We start from the raw sequence: 8115 nt of genomic DNA, 5'->3' as shown, positions 1-8115 counted from the left end.
TTAATACATATACATGTATTCAAATATAGTATTAGCACAGATTAATAGAGAGATAGCCAAAGGCCCGGGTTAAGAGGATGCTGGAGCGACGGGCGAACTCCGACGGGTGAACGCCCTCATCTGAGTGTAACTAAAAGTGTCGGTATATTACCAACGCTTTATAGATACATTACCGATATCATTATGTAGAGTAATGGAGTCAAGAATATGTGCATACTTTACAATAAAATATAAGCTTTTCGCATTGTGTTAAATATGTAGACAGAAAATATGTTGAATTTCTATTCTATTTCTGTTCTATCGTCTCATAGAAGCAACGACTTTTACATATGGTAGATATCTGTTTGTGTCGCATAAATATTTTGAATACAAATCTATAATATTGCTCATATATTATCTCTTTTATGTATGTATGTATGTACAATATGTATGTATGTATGTGTATATATATATATTTATATGTCAAGCGTATACTTTGAGACCCCTTAGATTTTAGTTATAAATGTGTGTAATACAACCTCAATAACATATCCCAATTTATAAAATTATTTATAAGTCAATAATTTTAAAATTATATAGGTTTCTTATATACAATGCATACTTTGAGGACTGAAATATATATATAATAAGCAAATACTTCGGAGACAGTCCCAAAATTATGCGATTTACATATATGACGGAAAATTTTATCCTGTCCTCAAAACATGCGTTTAAATTTGAGGTCTTTCTTATATTAACAGTATACTTTCAGAATTAATATATATATATAATGAACAGATATTTCGGAGACAGTTCCCAAAATATGCGATTCTCCTATGTAATAGAAATTTTTATTCTATTCACAAAATATATATTTAAATTTAAAGTCTTCTTTATATTAATTTCTTACTTTGAGAAAATACGTATATAAATTTCTATTTTATATAGGAGTTGCATAATTTGGGACCTGTCTCCAAAGTATCCGTTTATTATTGTACGTATACATTTGTCCTTAAAGTATGCGGTAAATATATGAAAGATCTTATATATGTTGAATATCTCATAAAATCCATAAAATAATTTATTAGTGTATTCTAGAGGTAAAAATAGAGTAAAAAATTCTAATACAAAAATGTTGAGGCTGCAATAATTTTTGAGTTATAATTGATCAAAGTTTGCCAATGATACCGCAAAGAACTCGCGCGGTCAGGCTTGTAACTATACATACATGTTTTTTTTCAAGTCAGTGTGATATTAATTTTTGCGGCACAGCTGATTTTATTTTGTTGTTTGAAAAAATCAATAACAGATGACAGATCGGTACGCGTGTGTTTAGTTATGGGTCGCACTAGTTTTATGCGATATCATTGGCAAATTTGATCGCTTATAATTCAAAAACTATTGCCTCAACATTTTTGTATTAAAATTTTTTACTTCACTTTTTAAAATGCATTAGTAAATTATTGTACGAAAGTTGTGCGACACTCTGTATAATAAACGAATACTTTGGAAACCGTTCCCATATTCTTATATATGATGGAAATTTATATTGTGTTCACAAAGTACGGATGAAGTTTGAAGTTTTCTTTATATTAATTGCATATTTTGAGGATATATATATACAGGCTATTCGATAATTCGTGAATCACCTTTCACGTACATGTAAAGCGTGTTAAACTAAGTAGAAAAATTCTTTATTATCTTGTGATATTCGCAATAATTAATGAGACATAAATTAAAAATAATCAGCCAATTTGCGTGACTACAAGCGCGCGTCGAGAAGAAACAGCTGACTCGAGGTTCAGCATGATGCGTTACTCGTACATAGCTATTGTTTTTGTAAAGCGCTCCTCTCCGCCCTGTCGTGCGCCAAGCAACTATGTAACATTAGACTGTTTTTATTTTGCCGCATGCTTATTAACGACGTAAGCCTAGATTGTCTTTTCTTATATTGGCACGAAGATTGGCTGATTTTCTTTAATTAATTTCTCATTAATTATTGCGAAAATCGCAAAATGATAGAGGTACTTTTCTCGGACACCCCTGTATATAAATTTCTATTTTATATAGGATTGTATAGGATTTGCATAATTTAGGACCTGTCTCCGAAGTATCTATTTATTATATTTATTTGTATATTTGCTCAAAGTTACGGTTAATATATGAAAGATCTTATATATATAATAAACGAATATTTTCTAGACAGTTCTCATATTAATAGGAAATTCTTATTCTCCATGAAATACACGTATTTAAACTTGAAATCTTCTTTAAATTAACTATATTCCGCATATTAAATTGAAATAATTGTTTACATCTAAGAGCTAGCGTGATATTAATTTTCTACAAATAAATTATATTTATTTATTATCAAAACTAAAAACTTTTTTGTCATATCAATATTATTATTTAATTATTTTAATTTTTAATTTTTAAAATTTTAAATATGTACATGACATAATTTTATTTTGTACATTTTACATACTTCGGAATCATAAAATACATCGAATAAGACTTAAGATAGCATATTTTATTATGCATGTTATAATTAAATTATTATTGGAATGATAATGATCATATTACCTTGCAATATTTTTTAATATGTTAGCTTGTTATAATATGTAATGTTTTTTTATCATTTCTTATTTTATATTGTGTTAAATATATACATCCAATTACTACTGTTTATATTTTCTTAGTCTATAACATAGAAATATTTTTATATTGCATTAAAGTATTCTATATATTATTGGTTTGGTATTAATGTATGAATAAACAGTAAATAATTAATATATATTTAAATCTAAATAAAAATTTGTTTTTAATTTAATAAATAAAAGTGTGTTATTAGTATTTTATTTATGTTAAGGATTAATGAAAGAAATTATACACAGTTGCAAAGAAAAATGTTTTAATAGCAATCTTAATTTAAATTTAAATATAACATTCTAATAGAACATTTTAATAAAAAAAATATTGCATGACATACAACAGTACATAAAACAATTACTTAAATCAAATATCACAATTACTTGAGGTACTATTGCGATGTTTACAATAACTTAAGCTAAGTAACTAAACTAAGTAACTAAAACAAAAATATGCAAATATAATTATAAAAAAATAAATTCTTTTATTCAAAATATTTTTAACTTTAATTTGATGTAAAATACGTTATGTACTTAAAACTATTATGTAACCAATTATTTTACTTTTGATATTCGTATAGTTTCTATGCTGATAATATTATTTAATGCTTGTATCTTTGATATTAATTTTAATAATTGTTCCTTTGTAAAAATTAAAGTTTCTTAAAATTAAAATATTGAATGAAATTAATACATATTCTATACTTAATTAATTTAGCGTTAGGATAATTTAAAAACAAGTGACAGAAAAGTAGAAAAAGAAAAAGAGATAATAAGAAGAATCAGTAAAAAAAAATGAAGAAAATCGAAATAATGAAAATAGAAAAAAAAATTTTTTGATATTAGAGGCGAAAAAACGATAAACAAGGAAAAATAAAAGGAGAAAATAACATAAAAAGAAAATATTAATGTATGAAACATGAAAGAGTAGTGTATATAGTAACTTCAAAAAGCAAATAAGATCACTTCAATTTTTGAAAATCTGATATGCCTCATGACGAGTGTCAACTCTTCGTTGAGTATCAATCCACGATTTTATATGTTGAGGTTGTCTTCTTTAAACATTTATATTTATTAATTGCGTTTTGACAATCCTTAAGAGATGGTAATTGTGATAATGTAAAAATGTTGCCAAAATGTTTTGAAATTGCATTCGTTTCTTCCTCACTCCATCTTATACGTTTTGTTTTTCTATACGGCGAAGCTGAATTAAATGAAAAGAAAATTAATATAATTAAAATAATAAAAAATATACAATTCCAAAATTATAAAAAACGGATAAAAAATTTACTTAATACTTATTAAATAAATATAAATAATAAGACTCACTGCTACGACGTTTACGAGTTTGTTTTCTTTGTTCATTGCATTCCAAATTTTCTTTGTTACATTGAGAAGCTAGGTGAAATAAAGAAATCAATCTAATTAAATTATAAAATAATAAAAAGTACATTAAATTACAAATTACAAATTAGAAAAATAAATAAAATAAAATTTACTAAATCTATATTGATTAAATATGATTAAATATTTTGATTAGAAAAACAACAAGAAAACTCATTATTATGAGATTCATAAGAAGACCTATTTGCATCAGTAGAAGAACCCTCGGTGTTATTATTATTATCCGATTCTGGTATATAAATATTTCTTTGCGCAACCTCTTCGGAAGTGACGCTTAATTGCGATACACTGTCAGTGTCAGAGATATTATTACAGTCTTCATTCTCGTTTTCATTTAAGTCATTTCCCATTGCTGCTTCCAATAATCGAGATACATCCATCATTTCTCTTACAGGAACCGGTATTCGATAAATACTTTTGTGTATTTCTTTGGCATACTCCATAAAATTAGCGAGATTATCGACTTGAGTATCTTCAATATTTAACATTGCAGTATAAGTAGCAATTTGTTTTCGAAGCATAGTTCCCCGTAAAGAAGATGGAATAGTTGCACCACATTCACGAGAAAATTTTCTTATAAGAGGACAGGCTCTTAAATATTTTTTTTTTAATTTACTTGCATTTGGAACACTAAAGATATATTCGTTATTAGATTTTACTCCAGCTCGTTTACGATATTTAAGAATCGTATCTATAGATTTTATTACAATTGCCTCGAGTAAAACAGGCACGGTTCTACCTAATTTGCCGCGAATAGTTATTCGTGCAAATCTTTTTGCGTATTGTTGAGATTCTTTAGAGAGTTTTTCATAAAGATCGGGATTTACATTCTTATCCAAAATTTCCTGATTTTTGTAATCTGTCATTGTAAGTCTTTCGATTTCACCCGCTCTTCTGCGATTAAATATTTGAACCAAGATTAATGTACACTCAGTTAAGATTTTCCATGATGATAAATCAAATTCTTTTTCTAAGTATAAAGAGAAGTTTATCAAGTTCATATAGTAATTTAATGTCTTGTTTTGATGGAATAATAACTTTCTTTTGTCGTTTATATTTTATTTGATCTTCTACAGCTTTTCTATTTATTACAGTCGGAACTTCTTCATGCAACAACAAAACAAAAAAATCATCAACAGCTTGTTTTCTCTTATAATCTTGCTTTTTTATGCATTCAGCCTTTAATGTACTTGCACACTTTTTTAATAAAGTAGTTAATGTATTAGCAACTGCAGGTGTTTTAAACCACATTATAGATCTATCCCACTTAGCAACTATTCTAAGAGCGCTTACAGCTGAATTAAAATTTTGTGGCTGAAAAATTAATTGAAAATCATTAATTTCTTTATTAATCTCTTGAATGGCAAGTTTATAACGTCCCAGCAATCTTAAATGTGCTCTTATCATATCATGTTGATGAGTATTCGTATATCTTTCACAGAGTTTATTGCCAAATAATATCAATAATTCATCATACTTGATGCATTTTGTAACTGTGTCATCTCTTAAAACAGTAATAGCAAACTATAATAGCAAATTTACGACAAGAACAGAGCAAACCTTATTGTACACAATATGATAACATATTTACGAAAAGAACAGAACAAACTATACTCTGGCACAACGAGATGCAAAATTCACGCAAATAACAGAGCAAGCCTTGCCATGCATGGCATGACAGCAAATTTACAACTTTACTTTGTTACAAACTTTACAAAAATATAGTATTCAGCCGATAGTTCGTTTGTTCATCGTTATGCGACGCGCTATATGCATCCATCTCGTATTTGATTTTTAGTCATGAGAAGTATATAAAGCTTGCAAAAAGCAACTGACAGAAGATTAAAAATATAATTATTTCTATCAGTTCAATGACTCATACAATCCCAAACATAGGGAATTAAGATATTGGACTGATTGTCTCTCTTAGATCTCTCTCTTTGATTTAAACTTTTTTAGACAGATAAATGTCTAAAAAAGTTTAAATCATCCGTTTATTGTTTACTTAAAATGTAAATATATATATATATATATATATATATATATATATATATATATATATGTATATATATATAAAATTCATATATTCATTATATTATGAATTCATTTTCAATTATTTATATATTATCATCATCTCATAATTATAATAAATGCCACCTAAGACTCTTGTCTGCTCGGTCGCATATTCTTAAACGATGCGTCAGAAAACATGATGGATGGTTTCACAAAAAATATTCCTCTCTGCGAGATTTATCGTTCCTCAGAGTTTGTCGCAGAGTTTCTGAATCATCCTATACAGAGAATTATCACAAATTTGCTATCATGCCGTACACGGCAAGGTTTGCCCTATTCTTGTCACAAATTTGCTGTCATCCCGTGCACGGCAAGGTTTGCTCTATTCTTGCCACAAATTTGCTATCATCCCGTGCACAGCAAGGTTTGTCCTGTTCTTGCCACAAATTTGCTGTCATGCCGTGCACGGCAAGGTTTGCTCTATTATTTGCGTAAAATGTGCATCACACTATTGCCTTGCCAACAAAAGCTAAGCTTTATCCGGACACACCTTGTTACAATTTTGCTGTAAAGACATGCTCGGGTTTGCTGCAAACTTTGTGCAAAGTTTGCATCATTTTGCTTGCTGGGTAGATATCTCTAAAATCTCTAGTAAGCATGCCATTTTAGATATTTTACGAACGCCGCACACATGCGCAAGAAACGTACGTGTGAACTAGAGACCTGTACCTTGTGTTCTAGTATGAAGTGTGAACTGCGTGTCATTACGTCCTCTATATTTCGAAGAGATAACATCTTCAATATTAACGTTTTTAAGGTAATCTTTCTTTCTTAAATTATAAATATTATTAAATATGTATTTGAGCATAAAATAGATCAATATTTTCATATATATTTTTGTTATTTCTATATCCAACCTAAGAAGTTGGGTTACATCTTCAAAAAGCATATGTTGCAAAATTATAAATTTTTTTTTATTCATAGTCTGGACATTTTAAAACCTGTTTTAACATCAGAATCGGATAGGATTTAGGATGTCTAATATATATATAGACTACAATAAAAAAGAATTTTTATGATTGCAATATGTGTTTCTTGCAGATATAACCCAACTTCTCTGGTAAGCAGAGCAATATAGAAGCTGCAACATAGAATAAATATAATAAAATGCCAAAATTATTTTACTTTTCTTATTGAAATACACATTGTACCACTTCATCCTTGGTACGTACATTATGAGTGTTTTATACATTTGCGATATGTATCACAAAAGTATAAGCGCTTAAAATTTCAAAGTAAGTTACTCTTAAGCTGGGTACTCACTATGACCTGCAACATGCAACGCAACAGTATAGCTATCTAATGAGTACGTTTAAATATCCAGATCAAGACGTACTCATTAGGCTGCAACTACTGTTGCATTGCATGTTGCAGGTCATAGTGAGTATTCAGCTTTAGAAAAGTTCAAGCTACAATTGTAATTACATATTTGTAAAAATTTATATTTATAGCTATAATCCTATAATTATTTGCTATATGGGTGCTATATTATATGATTGTAATTTTCTATTAATTTTTTGTACAGTATATAATATACTGAAAATAATAAAGAAGTTGATTTATTATTAGCAGAGAAAAAACAATACATGAAATGTGTATGTAAATCTAAAAAGATATTAAAAAAGTTTTTATCAATGTACATTTCTAAAGAAAAAGTATTTTTAAATATATATAATAATAAAATTACATCTTTTTACAGAAAAAATTAATTGAAACTGCAGGAGGAAAAGATGCAAAACAACATGTAAGAAACGCACTGAAACTTGCTTTAACTGTGATCATTTGACGTACTTTCATGGACAGGAAAATATATCAAATTTTCTTTTCTTATTTATATATTACAAAATATAACTATTAATAATAATAAATTCGTTTACACGATCAATCACGCTGCTTTCTCTCTCTCTCTCTCTCTCTCTCTCTCTCTCTCTCTCTCTCTCTCTTTCTCTCTCTTTGCTCGTTCTTTTTATTGTATTCTTTCTTTTCTATTAGTGTAGTTCTCTTATTTATT

The 8115-nt window shown here is 27.8% G+C and overlaps 1 long non-coding RNA gene across 1 annotated transcript; it reads left to right on the top strand.

Annotated features, from left to right (window-relative positions):
- Nucleotides 1-6817: 6817 nt before the first annotated feature.
- LOC138936820 (uncharacterized) lies at nt 6818-7889 on the top strand. The gene is made up of 3 exons (XR_011447435.1): nt 6818-6861; nt 7146-7268; nt 7804-7889. It is a non-coding gene; the product is annotated as an uncharacterized lncRNA (long non-coding RNA).
- The last annotated feature ends 226 nt before the right edge of the window (nt 7890-8115 follow it).

Source organism: Polyergus mexicanus, unplaced genomic scaffold (genome assembly GCF_030449975.1).
Source record: "Polyergus mexicanus isolate NDT 795.1 unplaced genomic scaffold, iyPolMexi1.0 SCAF_10, whole genome shotgun sequence".
NCBI lineage: Eukaryota > Metazoa > Arthropoda > Insecta > Hymenoptera > Formicidae > Polyergus > Polyergus mexicanus.
The sequence above is the reverse complement of the archived record's forward strand: the minus strand, read 5'-3'. Positions and strand labels throughout refer to the sequence as shown.